This window comes from Lissotriton helveticus, chromosome 5_1 (assembly GCF_964261635.1).
Source record: "Lissotriton helveticus chromosome 5_1, aLisHel1.1, whole genome shotgun sequence".
Classification (NCBI taxonomy): Eukaryota; Metazoa; Chordata; class Amphibia; order Caudata; family Salamandridae; genus Lissotriton; species Lissotriton helveticus.
Window position 1 is genome coordinate 397,681,890 of NC_136065.1, and position 17,255 is coordinate 397,699,144.

The 17,255-nt window shown below is 48.1% G+C and overlaps 1 protein-coding gene across 1 annotated transcript in view; it reads left to right on the top strand.

Moving 5' to 3' along the window:
* TNFRSF25 (TNF receptor superfamily member 25) overlaps nt 1-17,255 on the top strand; it is a 251,561-nt gene that overhangs the window by 64,961 nt on the left and 169,345 nt on the right. The gene's annotated exons all lie outside the window — the stretch shown is intronic.

Consider the following 17,255-nt stretch of genomic DNA (forward strand, 5'->3'; position numbering starts at 1 on the left):
TCACATATCTGTATGCAATGACAGAAACAGCAAAATACAAGTCTGGTGGCACACTATGCTAAACCCAGATTTGTAGCCTAAGTGTTTTAACGCTAAGCCCCTAATTACACTGGCCACGCCCCTTTGAGAGACCCCCCAGATTTTTCATCCCACTTAAAGCCCTGGGAGTTGGGCATTTTAGCCCTGCACCCCCGGGCTTTTCGGGCGGGTGGGGCGGTCAGGCCTCAGGGAAGCCATGTTTTGGCTTTAAGGATTGGGGGCAGGGGCTGGAGTGTTAACGAAGAGAAGAATGCCAGTGGCTGACAGTGCATTTTAGTTGAACAGCGTATCGGTCAGAGTAAGAATGTTTTCCCCGCCCACCCACCCCTTGTTTTCTTGGTTTTTGGGGGAAATTATCCTTTCCCAAGTCTTTCCCTGATTTGTAGATTATATGAGTTGGGTTGTGGGTGAAGTACAATTTTTGTTGAGCAGGTTTAAAAGTTACTTCAAGCAAGATTGTCAATTTTAGAAACAGTTGGAATGATGCGGGGGACAGGGGAAGGGAGGGGCAAATGGAAAAGAAACAGGAAGGCAAGTGTGCGTATGACATGCCACACTTTTGGAGGGGTGAAGCTTGGACTGAAGAAATAGAGTTTATATTTGACGGGGGCTTTTGGGGAGGTGGATGGATAGTTGTTATAATGTCTCGTGAAGCAGGGCTTTTATAGTTTGTATGGTGGGAAGCCAGGATCTTGTATAATTTGAATCTGCACCATTCTCATTTAAAGCAGCCTTTTCCACACTCAAGTATGTCGCGTGAGGATTTTTAGTGCGCCATCCCGCCCGAAGACCTGTTTGCCTCTCCACCTGGGTCCATAATAGGCCACAGAGACAAAGTGAATCCCACATTTGCAATGGGCCTACACCCTTTAATGAAAGTGCTGGCACAACATGTATTATAGAAGGGGCATCTGCAGCCCCTTCTTTAACCCCTCCCCTGCTGGTGACGGAACCGCTCCGTCATCAGACACGGCCGCGCTGTGCTGATGACGGAGCGGTTCCGTCACGGCCCGCTCGGAGCGCCTGCGCGGCAGCGATTCCGCGCCTGCGCTGAACGTTCTTAAGAGCGGGCGGGGCCGTGACGGAACCGCTCCGTCATAAGCACAGCGCAACCGCGTCTCGTGACGGAGCGGTTCCGTCACGAGTACGCGAGCGCCGTGCGGCCGCCCCACCCCCTTAGCGCTGCGGCGGAATTGCCGCCGCAGCGAAGGGGTTAATACGGTTTACAACCATTACAACGCAACTTTTACCACGCAGTGCTGTTACAACGCAGGTTTTACTACGCATACCATTACAACGCATTACACTGGGGGGGGGCTCTAGGATAGGGAATACGTTTAACACCTTCCCTAGTGTCCACGGGGACTGGAGTTGGAATAGTAAATTAAACTATTCACTATCCAGCACCCCCAAGTGTAATGCTTTGTAATGGTATGCGTAGTAAAACCTGCGTTGTAACAGCATGCGTGGTAAAAGCATGCGTTGTAACGTCATACATTCAGGGCAATACCAAAGTTTCCCGGGAACGCACAAAGCAGGCGCACATGCCCCTTGTGGCCCTGGGGCACTCAGTATAATACAGCCCCTGGAGTGCATTAAGTGGGATGAAAAAGGTAGATGGGGCTGTAAAATTAGTGTGGCCTATGAAGTGAATCTAAATGACCTTCACAAGAGGCATGACCTATGTAAATAAGCGTTCAGATTAATGTATGTGAAATTGTAACCGTTGCTTGGCAAATTCACAACTAGAGTTTTGTGGTTCAAAAAGAATAACCAAAATCTGCAGGTACAATGTTACTCCCCAACCCCCTCACCCACTGATCTTCCACTTAGAGTTTATGGCCATTATACTGGTGATAACTCCTCCAAGATCAAAGTTAGTTGTAGAAACCTGTTTTTGATTATTAGTTTCATCAGATATGTGGTCTCTTGTAAACCAGTGATGACGATACCCTTTCGTCTTCTCATAGTCGAGAGCAAATGGGTCCATTTATTTTCCCCTCTTGTTGTCTTTCGAATATTCTGAAAGCTTATTTTATGCTCATGTTTAAGTCAGTAGTTGCCATCTGATGATTGTATTGTAGGGACATGGGAACACCGATTCTCACCATCCAACAACACGTGGTCTGGTGGAGAATGGTGATCCAGATGGAGCTTAAATAGGACAACAGGACTGAGAGGTCAACTGAACTCTAATTCTTGCTGTATTTATAATTCAAACAGCAGCCAGGGTTCTATTTCAGGGCCGGACCGGGATCTGAGACTGGCCCTGGAAAACTGCTCGGCTGGCTTTCCTGGGGGTGCGGAGGGGGGGTGCGGTCGAGCTGTTTGAAACAGCCGATTTTGTTACATGGGGCAGATACTGCTGGCCGCTGGTAACAAAAAGAGCCCTCCAGGGCCTAAAACAGGCCCCCACCCTGGAGACCTACGGGGGAAACACCCGGTGCCCGCTACGGCTAGTCCAGCCCTGATTTATTTCCTTCCTTGCGCTAGGGCCCATGACACATTGGTTAGGCTATTGGCTGTAGAACATGGTCCATATGGAAAGGTATATGTTCCATTTCTGATGTGGATGTAGAGTGGTGTGGTGGAGCGTCACTTTCTTAGTGCCCCGTATGATGGGGATTGGATACATTAACATAAAGGATGACAGCTAACAGGTTTGAACAACTGGTCTCACTTCCTTTAGTCATGTAATATTTAATGATGGCTATTATGACATACAACGTGGCGCCCTGTATGGTTGATGGACATTTGAGAGCATGTCACTTTTTTCACACAAACCACATTCCCATGGGTCAACCTTTATAGGGACATGTTTTTGCACAGAGTGTAGTCGGTTATTAGTATACTGTTTGCCAGATTTGTCGATATGTGAACAAGGGAAGATGAATTGCGGATACCTACCTGGAATACAATGGAGCACTTACATAGGTAGGGAGCCTATAGGTACAAAATGAGGTTATTTGTGGGACAAAACCTATTGATGATGGATCCGAAGGTGGTGTAGTGTTAAGTCCTCAAAAGAGGTGTTTTTTTAGGTTCGTTCTGAAAGGTCATATAGATTTGTCTTGTAGGTGACAACTAGGCCCTCCCCAATCTGACGACTCAAGTTCTTTCAGGCTGGAGCAGTTCTTTAGCACTCCATCGGCTGAAAAATAGTTGCAAAATGGGTGTGAGCAATGCTTGTGAGAAGCACAGAAAGTCAGGGTTGTTGTAAGAGATGGACCTATGGATGTTATGTCTGTTTGTCCTGCTGGTACAAGTTTTAGGAACAATGTTCTATATATTTGCACCATGTGGCGCAGCAGTCATGTTGAGTATCACTAATGTATCCAGGATACCTTTCGAAAATGGTGGTAGAAAGATGTGGGAGATTTGCAGGCTTAGTAGATATTATGTTAAGTATCTAAGCCCAGATTTACAAAGACTTTGCATCAGATTTGCATTCAGTTTCTAACAGGAGCCCAACAAAAGGTGTTCTGTTGGTACTTTCAATCAAATGCAAATTGCAATTTCAACTTCAACCCTGTTCCAGACCAAACTGCAGGCCAGGTCCTCCCAAAAGCAGAACCCAAGACTGGTTTCACTCTAACTAGGGCTCATCAATCGGGTGCAACTTGCTGCCAGTGTCCAGGGAGCATGAGACCCATGTCTGGGCTTACCTGTTACACTGAGGGCATCACACTGACGTATGCAAAAAAGTAATGGATGGAATGCTTGAAATAATCTCAGGCACTTGTAATAACTCAGGGTCACTTCCGAGTCCACCATTACCTTGTGCACCATGCAACCTCAATTTGGATCTAGTAATATGCAAAGCAGTCTTGAATCTGCTCCAATGAAAACAGTCTAGCCCGAACTTCAAGGCCTTGTCATCCCTGAACTGGAACACAAGCAGCCCAACCCTAGAAATACACACATAATTTGTAAGGGAAACATCCTTTACCACGCAACTTTTACCACGCAGTGCTTTTACAACGTAGGTTTTACAACGAAAACCATTACAACGCATTGCACTGGGGGGCGATCTAGGATAAGTAATAGTTTAATTTACTATCCAACACCTTCCCTACTATCCACGGGGACTGAAGTTGGAATAGTAAATTAAACTATTCACTATCCAGCACCCCCCAAAGCAATGCGTTGTAATGGCTTGCGTTGTAAAACTTGCGTTGTAACGGCATGCGTGGTAAAAGCATGCGTTGTAACAACGTACATCCAATTTGTAATGAAAGACATGGGAGTCTTGGATTGTAGTAAATCATTGTTATATATTTAAATGTTACCTTTTCCATCTGAAATATTGCCTGTAGTAACTAAAATACCTTGTAGTATTTGCTGTTCTGTATTATCTTATTTCTGCCTATCCTGTGCAGCTGTGGCACCTCATAAACATGTGTGTATAATCTGTTTTTTTGCTGCTTTTCCATTTGATTTCTGCTTGACAATGGATGTCTTGAGCACACCACAGGACATGTTGCTTTCTGTTTGTTGTTCCATTGTGGAGGTGCACAGAAAAGGCGGTTATGAAATTGACTCAAAGGGGAAAACCAAGGAGTTCGGAGTGATCAAGGCAGGTTGATAAGAAGTGTGAGATTTACCAGAAGGCATTCTAAGACAAGCTTTCACGCTGATTTCTGTGATGAGATTGGATCTACTTGCACAAATGTTTAACTCCTTGGGGCATATTTACAAGCCCCTTGCGCCACTGGAGCGTCTATTTTTTTTGTCATTCCAGTGGCGCAGTGTGCTGGCCTACATTTCAAGGCCACACAAAGCCACCCTGCCTGGTTTTTCGTGGTTCTGTAAATATGGTCCCCTTTCACGTATCACTCTGCATGAAAGGGGCGTTCTATGGGTGTTGCTGTAGGTGTTCTCACTCAACACCCATGGAATCTGATGCATTCCCAGATTTAGAAGGCTTTGGAAACCTGGTAATGCGTCAGATTCTATCGCCTCCCCAGGGGAGGCGGTAAAGTGGCACAATGAGAAGAAATACCTTTATTTCTCCTCCTTTGTTTCACTTTCCATGTGTGCTGCATTCTGCAGCACACACAGAAGGAGCACAACGCCATCAGGGATTGTTTTTGTGCAGGAAGGGATACCTTCCTGCACGAAAACAATCACTGATGACGTTTTGCTTCCTCTGCCCCAAAAACAATCATCCCTCCAACACAGGCACCCTTGCACCTTGGTGCAAGAGAGCCTGCATTGGAGCTAGCAAGCCTATTGTGCGCCAGGGCTGAGGAAAGCACAAGGATGAGTCATATTGTTATAAATATGACGCATCCCTGCACTTTCCTAATGACGCAGCTTGGCGCAGCAATATGGCTTGCAGCGCCACGTTGCATCATTATCTTGCAAATATGCCCCCTTGTGTTAACGTTCAGCAAGCTTATAACGATTACCTCAGGCTAAGCAAAGCACCAAATAGCAAACCCATGACATATCCGTTTGGCATTTTGTAATAAGACGCTTATCTAAATAACAAGTCACCTGGGGAGTGCAGCTTGTTTGGTATCATGTCTTAAAAAAATACTTTTTCAATGAAAATCGAGCTATTTCCTTGTCTTTAAGTGAGACACATATAATTAAAGAAGGAACCACATGAGAATCACTTAAAAAAACTTTAAGGACAAGCATCCACCAGTGAGGTGCAGACTAAGTGGGAGAATGTGTTTAAATATGTTTATTAAAAGTAGTCTAGAAGATGTACATGTATGTAAAGACCTCATAAATAATGGTCTATTTTCCTCATAAACTACTCTTCATTTCAACATTCTTATGAGATGTTTACTTTGTCAGTACTCTGAAGTACCTATCCATGCTCTATTTCCAGCTGCTGTTTCTCCTTACATTACCTACTTTCTCTAGACATGTGCCCAAGTTGTTCTTTCCTTTTGCAACTCTAGGCTATTGAGGGCCCCTCTGTGCGTTGGGGTGTGCATTTACTATACTTTGGCATGGCAAGGAATCCACCAGGAGAAATAATGGAACAATGGTTCCCAGGGATTCATTCATAAGTACCTTTGTAGCAAATCTTCTAGTGACAACAGTGCAATAGTTATTTGAAAGCAATCAATAGCCATGCAGTAAAAGTAGTCATTATAAGAAATACATATATTGTTGTAGACTATTTCTATAGGACAGATAGCATGGCTGGTGAAGAATCGCCATTCCACGCCTGTGATAAGCCCCTTAAAGCATTCTTCTCGTACAGGGTGTTCACATTAATCCAGGTAATCAAGCCACAAAGACATGGACACCTTTATCCAACAAACATTGGTTAAGACGTTTGGTTTGTAGAGTTATCTGCCAGCTTGTTGATACAGACATTTCAAAATCAGCTACAACTCACAGGAAAATAATCATTCACTTAGGTAGCACCAACATCATTTCACATTTCTATCCTACTGGGTTCTTTACTTACTTTTGAGAGACTTCTATTTTGCCCTTTTAGGCAAACCCTATAGATTCATGGCTTAGATTGTTATCTTTCAGCTTGTCTATGATCGCTCGGTCTTAGCTTGTCAGTGACCGCTCGCCTTTAACTTGTCCATGAAAGCTCGCCCTCACCTTGTCTGTGATCTCTCAATCTTAGCTTGGTTGTGATAGCTAGCCCTTAGCTTGCTTATAATCGCTAGCCCTTAGCTTGTCCCTGATCATTCGCTCTTAACTTGTAATGATCGGCCCTCAGATTGTCCATTATCGTTAATTCTTAGCCAGGTTTGGGTTGCAAGGGCTGAAACTGCTTTATTATATTACCAATTCTTTGCCCTCCAGCAGGTCATCTGCAGAGTGTGCTGTCCCCCCTCCAGCCACCTTGTAGAGAAAGATATTGCATTAGGGTTTTTGAGTTAGTCAATTTACAATACATGCTGATATTTCCCTTGACCTATTAGGTGTTTCATTGATGCGCGTCACATAGTTCTCCCTTGACTGCTCTGTCTCTAACTTTCATGCTACATGTGTGAGCATCATAAATGTTCACCAGCGGTGATCCTTGTTTTGTTACTTCAACAAAAAGTAGCAAGGGGTCAAAGGCAAACACGAACTAAGTTAAATCCCTACACAGTGGCTGAAAAGAGAAAGGAAATGAACTACTGGTGTGTGTAGTGCGAATGACACATAGGGTCTCCTATCTCTTGAGAGAAGATTCCCATCAGTCACCACTTGGATCTGCCCTTCATCATCTGGGATCCTTCACCCTCAGAGATAAAATCTGGGACCCACAGTGGACTGGCAGATGTTGAAAGCCTAATCCTACCTGTGGTGTCCAGTATGAGGGGAAAACAAGATGTATTATGGTGACCAAAAGCAGTGCTGAACAAGTGAAGTGCAAAGTGAAGTTGTGGAGAGAATTATAAAAGTAGGTAGGGCAGTGAAAAAATTATTTATTAAGGTTCACTTCAATCCTAAAATTAAAAATGAGTGCGTAGTGGTCTAAACAAATAACCACTGTTGGAAATAAGAGGTCGACATGTTTCTGCAGACTGATCAGATCCACGTGGTATCTAGCTGCTTCCTCAGGACCATAACGCTACTGCTTTACAAAAAAATGTGTGGGAAAAGGAAAGAAATAATGAAGGGAAGAGATCAATTTGTGTTAGAAAGAATGTGTTTCAACACAGGGCTCTATATCTAATTTGGTATGTACTTTGTTTCTTCCCTTCATGTGTGTCTCATCGTGAATGGATTCATTCCTGGCATTGAACTACACAGTCAGGAGAAGGACGGTATCACTAGATCTCAGGTGATATCTGTTTATTTCTTTCCTTTTCCCACTAATTGTTTTGTAAAGCAGTAGCGTTATGGTCCTGAGGAAGCAGCTAGATACCACGTGGATCTGATCAGTCTGCAGAAACATGTCGACCTCTTATTTCCAACAGTGGTTATTTGTTTAGACCACTACGCACTCATTTTTAATTTTAGGATTGAAGTGAACCTTAATAAATAATTTTTTCACTTCCCTACCTAATTTTATAATTCTCTCCACAACTTCACTTTGCACTTCACTTGTTCAGCACTGCTTTTGGTCACCATAATACATCTTGTTTTCCCCTCATACTGGACACCACAGGTAGGATTAGGCTTTCAACATCTGCCAGTCCACTGTGGGTTCTAGATTTTATCTCTGAGGGTGAAGGATCCCAGATGATGAAGGGCGGATCCGAGTGGTGACTGATGGGAATCTTCTCTCAAGAGATAGGAGACCCTATGTGTGATTCGCACTACACACACCAATAGTTCATTTCCTTTCTCTTTTCAGCCACTGTGTAGGGATTTAACTTAGTTCGTGTTTGCCTTTGACCCCTTGCTACTTTTTGTTGAAGTAACTGTTCCTAGGGATAGTAGTACTGTTGGGTCGTTAAGCCATCCCTCAGACCCTCTTTCTCCTGGTTTATTGAATGATCCTTGTTTTGTACCATCACATACAGGCTGTGGGTATTACATTCAGGTTGAGCATCATAAAAGTTCACCACTGGTGATCCTGGTGGTGTCCAATCACATACAGGTTGATGCCTTCTACATTTTACCATTTGCTGGTTGCTTTTGTCAGGATTTACGTTTGAGGGGAGCAACTTTGTCAGAAGTTTTTGTTTATTTTATGACGAAGAGCCTTTAACAGGTCTTTTTGCTTCACTGTATTTGCAGGTTCCATTTGTATTCTACCATATTTATTGTGAAGGTCGGTTCTGTATGTCTTCTTGATTTGGCTGACCCAAGCAGGACAGGCAATGCTTTGTTGAGGTGCTGGGTGCCATGTTATGTAGCACCGTGCCATGAAGTGCATCCCATCTAGAGACACAGCTATACAATTGTGCACCTGAGACTAGAGGTCAATTATTTTTTTATTTTAAATGTTGAAACTGTAATTGAAATACACTGAGACTGAAGACCGGAGAAGGAGTTTGTCATTTCAATTTTAAAAGCACTGCAGAAATAATATCTGAAAGGTAACACATCACAGAGTAAAGCAATAATTTGAAATTAACCCATCAAAGGGAAATCAAATCAAATATAAGTTGAGGCAAAGCAGCATTAAGGTAAGGAAAGTCTGTTGCTCATGGTGTGCATACATGAGTATATGTTCAAAAAAATGCACAGGTTCAGGACGTGGAGTGTGTGGGATTATCGCAGGTCAGACATGATAGAGGCAAGGGAATTGAGAGAGGGGAATCAAGGGGCGGTACAAAGGAGAAATCACTTTTTCTTGCTCAGGAATTAAAAAATGTAGAAGGACTAAACCTACAGGTAAAGGAACCGGACATCAGCATGGTGATTAAAAAGACCATCGAGTAGTGAATAAGAAGGAGAGATAATTTAAGGAACAAGGCCATTGATGCTGAAACCAAATCCAGCTCCAGCTTCATATGATCTAATTTCAGTTTACTGAGATTCCAGAGTAAGTGCATTTATTCATCAATTACTTAGGACGTTTTGCATGGAGCCACTGTAGGAATCTAAAAAGAAGAGAGGTCCATTAACGTGTAGAAGAGAAGGGTTTTTGTGAAACTAGAGCTCCCTAAGATGTTGGGTAGAGGTTCACATAAGATGACTGTTGCCCATGAAGATGCCCCACTCAAGGAACAATGATGTCACCATGCATTTGCATGAAGCTCTGTCCTTATACAGGATAAGCCTGTCAAACTCTGAAGCTTTCATCATACAACTACACAAACCTCAAACCTGGGTTAGATGCCTGGGCTGGCAGCATGGTTGTATTCTCTCTTCTCTTGAAGATTGCAAGTACTGGGGGTATGGAGTGTGGATGAGGTAGGGCATCAAGTCCTGTGAAAAGAAAGTCGGAAGAGCCAGGGTAGCAACTGAGCTAAGACAGCTGCTGTAAATTAAATGTAATGTTATTGCATCAATGTTGATGCTGCAATGAGATTGGTCACGTGGTACAAAGAATAGATGATGTTTTTGCAACAATGCCATTCTGCAATAACTTCAATCATTCAATCTTCTTAGGACGCCAACGACGTCTCTTGGTGACTACTTCACAGCTGGGACCACCCCACCACGTTGATATAAAAGCATCCTGCATGCAATACTAGGATTGGCTTTCAGCTAATCAAAATGCTTAGAATGATGGGACTAACCTTTGGGTGCATTTATTTGCCTTTGGTGAAAATAGGGGAGTGGCCACCAAGCTTTATTCCTGCATGGTGTCAGTCTGTGGCAAGTATTAGAACATTGGAATGTTGGGAGCTCCATTGAAAACAATGGAGTGCTCCGAGCTTCTAACGGCTGGTAGAAGCCCGGAGCTCCAACATTCTAATGTTTGACTTTGTTCACATCTGTTGCTGTGAACAAAGGCTTCAGTGAGCCTGAGGGGATTTCATTCCCCTCGGGCTCACTGAAGCCTTTTTTTTATTTGTTAGAACATTCTGCCCTCTAATGGCAGATTGTTCTAATAGCCTTACAACCCTTAGTAGCAGTAGCTGGGCTATGCCGGCAATTAAAGTCCCACTCCCTTGTTAAAGGCCCTCACCAAAACGCTGGAGTGGGCCTTTAATAGCCGGCATAGCCTGCTACTGCAGGCTATATTAAATTTCCTCCTCATCATTATGCTGGTCTCACTTCATATCTTGAGTATGTTTAACTCTCTGCATATAGAGTGTTAACCACTCTTAAGGCCAATAGTAGAAGGCAATAACACTTAATTACTGCCTTTGCACGATTATGCCCATTCAATTCAGATGTTTGGAATTGCACAATGTTTAAAAAGCTCAAGAAAGGGGTGTGGCTTGGCAAGCCATTATGGCAGTCGTGTCTTGAGCACACTCCGTCCAGCCCCGCATTATCCTTGCCTAATATCCGGTCTCTCTGACCCTGTACCGTGTCCTATGCGGCTCTGCCACGATAGGAGCATGGCGGCATACCCCTGGGCCAGTGTGGATGTCGCAGGAGGTTTACAGATGGAGTGGCGGCCGCCGAACGGATTCGAGGCCTGTGGGAGGCGTGTCCTGTGAGGAGCCGGGGAGTTGCCTGCTGTCTGGCCAGGGTAGGAGCCATCTCAGCAGTGGTGTAAGCAGCGGGCTGGCAGTTGGCCTCTCGCGAGCCTGGACGAGAGCCTGTAGTTGCCTGGTGTCCCCTGATTTGCTTAGGACCCGTGGAGGTGCAGCACAGCTCGGTGGTCCTTTCGGGCCACGGAGGTGGGACGCATCAGGAGTGAGTGGCGCAGCTGGCTGGCAGCCATCTTGGGGCGCAGGACCTCCCTCAGAGGCCGCCGTGCTGCTGTTTGAGAGAGAAAAAAGCGCCTTAGTGACTCCGGGGCCTCTGGGGGCTTGTTGCAACAGCGAGGGGTGTCTATTTACCACTGTCACTCCCCCCTCTTCCTGGCAGTGCTGGTGCGTGCTGAGGCTTCGGCGGTCGTGCCGAGCCACGGGGGAGGCTGGGGAGACCTGGTGTGACTGCATTGCGGAGGTCCAGCGGTGGATCCTGGGAGCCATGGTGCACCTACCTGGTCCCGCATCTCCCGTCGGAGGCTGCGGGGTGTGGGTACTGCCTGCCTGTCGTCTTGATATATTGATCTTATGCTGGTGGCGACATCACTGGACACTAGATGAGAGGGGCTCATTTGCTGGGTCTGAGAGCCGCCTGGGGGCCCGTGATTGCCACCGCGCCAGTGGGGGGTTGACTGCCCACCCTCTTCATCCCCCCCTCCTTCTTCGGAGCTTGTGCCGGTTGAAGTTTCAGCAGTCATATCGGGCCGCAAGGGGAGGGGACATCCTGTGGGAGTAAATCCTGTGGCTGCTTCTGGTGGGCCTCCGTTCGGCGGTCGGGCCGGACCGCGGGTGTCCACTGGTGAGCGCCCCTGCATGTCGGTCCCTCCATTGTCCTCCTTGGGCTTGTGTGGGGACCCCTGGCAGCAGCTATGACGCAAGATAAGGGTGGTGGTGGCCAGGCCAAGCAAGGCCCCATCGATAAATATACAGGTGCTGTGGTGACTGCTGGGACGCCGGGAGGACAGCAAGGAGTGGTGCCTGACAATGCGGCACTTATGGCAGCCATCACCCAGTCCAGGGACATGCTGGATGCAAAAATTGGAGCGGTCGGCTCAGATGTCATGCTGCTGCGACAGGACTTGCGCAATGGCATGTCGCACATCACTGAGGCCGAAACCCATATCTCTGGGTGGAGGATGACGTCATTTCACTGAAAAAAAAAGTAGCTGCCATGGAGTCAGTTCAGAAGGGAGTAGCACTGCAAGTGGAGGATGCTGAAGAGCGGGCCCGGCGCAACAACCTCTGCTTCATTGGGTTCCCAGAGGGCTGTGAGGGGGACAACATGGAACGCTTTCTGACACAGTGGCTGGAGGGCTGGGTTCCCCTTGAGGCCCTGTCCCATTGCTTTGTTGTGGACCTGCCCCATCGGACGCTTATGCAGAAACCGCAGCCGGGGGCTCGCCCACGGCCAGTCATAGCAAATTTCCTGAACTACCTTGACCGTGACACCATTTTGAAGCAGGCCCCAGCCAAGGAGCCCCTTACCTACAACAATGCACGCATTCTCATCTTCCCTGACTATACAAGTGCAGCAGCGACAGTCGTTTATGGTGGCGAAAGCCCGACTGAGAGACCTCAAACTCCCTTATGCTCTCTTGTTTCCCTCCCGCTTGCGGGTGGTGTACCTCTCCCGTACACACTTCTTTGACACCCCGGAAGAGGTCTTTAAATGGACTGATGAGATGGTATGAGTGAGAGTCCACATGCCGCCTGGTATGGAATCTTATTTCTCATCGAGTGGGATGGCCCCGCGAGGCCGGCGGGGCCAGCCAAAAGACAACAGACAATCACGATCTCTACGCCACTTCTGGTTTAGCAACGCCTCTTCTCGGGGGTGGGAGGGAGGGCTCCACCTCTGGGCGGCAGGTCTCAGCTGATTGACCCTTGGGCCCGGGGGGTGCTGCTGAGGCCCCAGGTTGCTGACTGACTTTCAGAGAGACAAGGTTATGGACTGGTCTCTCCATCAGTCCTTTGCTGGTCTGGGAAGTGCCCATGGGGCATGGACAGCGAGTTGGGGATCCATTGGTGGGAGCGGCTCCCATCCCCCTGTTGAGGATTGGGATCCCGCCCGGCCGCAACAGATACTTCAGTGTTTTTGAGGTATCAGGGGTGTTTATTAGGGGGAGGTTGTTTATGTTTTTTGATCGCACGCCTGCTGTAGGTCCACACCATCCCACGCATACACCGAAAAGTCCCAATGCTGGCTATGATAATAGTGGCCTTTCCAGATGGCCTTTACACCTACTCGGAAGCAGGTGACCACTGGTACTCTCTGCATAGTGAGCTGGAATCTGCGCGGGGCCTCACACAAGATTAAACGTGGGGCCATACTTCAACAGGCCAAATAGGCCGGGGCTGATGGGCTCCTGCTACAGGAAACACATTTACTGGGCACGAAGGCCCTATGTTTTCAGAGGTGTGGGTACCAGCAGGTCTTCCACTCTGGCTTCACGAGGGGTTCCCGGGGGGTGGCGATCTTGATACACCGCAGGGTCCCCTATGTGCATGAGAAACAGTGGACAGATATGCAGGGGCGTTATATTTTCCTTCGGGCAAGGTTGGGGAGGTTCTCCTGATATTGGGTAGCGTTTATGCACCCCCTACTTTGCAATGGAATCTAGACCCTCTGGGCTGACATGCCAGACACACTCACTGTAGTTGGAAGGGACTGGAATGATGTCATGGAATTGAGCCGGGATCGTTGGCGGGGTGGGGGTGACTTGGAGAGTGGTCGCTCCACTAAGCTACACTCCCTGGTGACAGGGCTTGAGTGGGTGGATGTATGGAGGTGTTTCCATGGGGATAGATGGGAATTTACTTATCTCTCAGCAGTCCACAATTCTTTTTCTAGGATCGACTATCTTTTTGTCCTCTGGGCGGCAGTGGGTAGGGTAGTTTCAGCGGATATCTTGCCCCGGGGCCTGTCGGATCATTCTCCGGTTGCCCTCACGCTTCAGGTAGGTCGTGGGCAGCAACTATTCAGGTGGCATCTGTCTGTGTGTCATCTGCAGAATGACGACTATAAGGAGCACATCGGTGTAGCCATCGACCACTGCCTGACAACTAACGTAGTGTCTGTTACTCGCACTGAGATATTATGGGAGGCATTGAAACCCACTTTTAGGGGAGTGGATATTTACTGGTGTGCAGCAGCGCGTAGGGAGCGTAGGGAGGAGCTGCTGCGAATGGAGGCTGGTATAGAGGCACTTGAATGTGGGAGCCGGGAGGCAGGGGGCGGTCAAGTTAGGCGACAATTGTTGATGGCAAAGCAGAGCTATGTGACCCTCTTAATGGATGAGGCCCACCAAGTCTGGTTGGCGCCACATAGGGGTGCATCATGGGGTGACAAGTCCAGCAAGATGCTGCACCGGCTTTGCCAGGGAACCTTCCACTCTCAGGTCCTACCGGGAGTTTTGGGCCCGGCAGGAGAACCGATCATCGACCCGATCATTGACCCCTTGGCTTCGCCACCTATTATGTGGATCTATATGCTCTGAAGGAGTTCCTCACGGCCGCCGACATTGACAAATTCATAACCGACCTACCACCTAAAGTGGTGTCCGATGAGGTGCAGGAACAGTTGGAGCTACCCCTGACAGATGAGGAGTTGGGCGCTGCCTTGGGGGAACTTAACCCAGGGAAGGCACTGGGACCCTATGGGTTCCCCAGTGAATTTTTTAGACGCCTCACTTTCGACCGGTGCTGGAAGAGGCTCGGGAGCGGGGCGCGCTCCTTACGGACTAGAGGCATGGAGAGGTGGTGGTATTCCACAAGCGGGGCAGGCCCCCGGAGCACCATGCCTCATACTGTCCTATTTCCCTTTTGAATGTAGAGGCGAAGGTTCTGGTCAAGGCGCTGGTCAATCGCATCCTACCCCACATCTCCACCCTGGTGCACCCTGATCAGGCTGGGTTCATGCCCCGGAGAGCGACCAGACACAATATTAGACGGGCACATGTGGCGATTGCGGCTATCAGACATTTGCTGGTACCAGCCGCACTGGTATTGGCTGATATGGACAGAGCGTTTGATTCCCTCAGCTGGGTGTATCTCTTCTCCCTGCTACGAAGGCTCAATTTTGGCCTACGCTTTCTCTCCTACCTAACGCTACTGAACACAGATCTAACGGCGTCAGTGCGGGTGGCGGGGGCCATCTCATCGCTCTTCTCAATCGGGCGGGGCTAGCGACAGGGCTGCCCCTTGTCCCCATACTTATTCGCAATAGCCATGGAGCTATGGAGCCATTGCCTGCATGGGTGCGCATTTACGCACAGATCCAGGGATTTGAGTGGGCGCTGGGGCTGTCTGATAGGATCGTATTATAGCCGGATGATGTTCTTTTCTTTATCACAGATATAGACAGGATGGGGCTGCTATTGCTGCGCATTATGCAAATTATGGGGGAAACGTGGCGACTCTATATGAACCCCCGTAAGTCAACATTATGGGTACTGGGAGATCGGACGAGGGTTGGGGCATGGGCTTCCTCGGTTCAGACGGCGGAGGGAGGACTAAAATATTTAGGCATATTCTTTATCAGATGTCCCTGCGGTCTCCTGGGAGCACAACCTGGCTCCAGTGTGGGAACGGACTCGTGAGGATATGAAGTCCTGGTCCCGTATGCCGCTGTCTTTGTATGGCAGATCGGCGATCTTTAAGATGGTGGCGCTTCCCCGGCTCCTTTACCAATTACAAAATCATCCATATCAGATCCTACCCCAATGGTTCATACAGGGGAATGCAGCACTGGGACAGTTCCTGTGGGGGGGGTGGAAAGGTGCGGGTGGCGATAAGCACGTGCTTCCTGTCCACCTACTGTGGAGGACTGGCATCCTCCAATGTTCTTTCGTACTATCAAGCTTCACATTTGCTGGTTCTTAATGAATGATGGTACGGTGACAGGGGAGACCCAGCATATGAAGTTGAGCAACAGCTCATGGGACACCATTCCCTCCACACAATACTTAAGTCAGCGCCGCTGTGCGGGTCGCTGCCGTCTTCCACGCGGCTGGTGTTCTTGATCTGGAGGCAGGCTTTGCGCTACATGGGGTGGTAGAACACCTTGACTCGGGAGACCCCCCTCTGGGGAAATGGGCATTTGCCTCAGCTGGTGACACTACAGGGGTTCCGGGGATGGGATGTGATAGGCATCTCAGTCCTTTGGGATGTCATGAGGGGTTGGACACTCAAATCCTTCCATGATCTGCAGACAGAATTTCAAATTCCGCGATCCCAGTTCTACCTCTACCTCTAATTTCCCCATGCCGTGACCCCCTTCCCTGGAGGGCTTGGAGACGCTGCCAGAATTTAGCCCACTAGAGGTGAAGGTTTTCATGGGTGATCTCACGGACTGGAAAATCTCTCGAATTTACCAATCACTAGTCACCCATTGCTCCCCTACGCTTCAGAGACTTCGGAGAGCTTGGGAGGAGGATGTGGGAGCGCTGGAGGAGGAGGATTGGACCGAGGCTTTGGCAGTCCCACAAGGGGCGGACATAGCGATGCAACTTCACCTGGTTCAGTTCAAGTATCTACACAGGGTCTATTTTACCCGAGTGCATTTGTGGAGGGCTGGGCTGATCACCTCCCCTGTGTGCCTTCGTTGTGGCCGTGAAGAGGGTACATTCATTCACAAAATTTGGCACTGCCCGTCTCTCGCGCACTTTTGGGGAGGGGTATATTCCTGCATTTCGGAGGTCCTGGGGTGGGAACTTCCCCGCAGGCTGCAACTGGCCTTATTGCATGTCATGGAGGGAATAGGAGGTAATATATATAAGTGACACCTGATGCAATTGGGTTTTACACTGGAGAAAAGGGACATTGCCAAGGCATGGAAGGCGCCTGGGGCCCCAAGGGTCGTTGCATGGAAGAATGGACTGTATTTCTGCATGGGGTTAGAACAACCTATATTTGTAGCTAGGGGTGCCCACGCTAACACTACAAGATCTGGAAACGGTGGGCGGATTATCAGGGTCCACTATGTGGGTATGGTGCGATCAGGGTGGGTTATGGGGGGGGGAGTTGTTGGTATATGTTTGGATCTTTCATGCAAAAGTCAAAGGGCCAGATGTGGATAATCCCAGATTACCGATCCTTAAATACCAAATCATACCGATTCGGCATTTAAGAAATGGCAATCAGGGCCGGACTGAGAACCAAAACCGGCCCTGGCAAAGTACTTGGCTGTCCCCCTGGGGG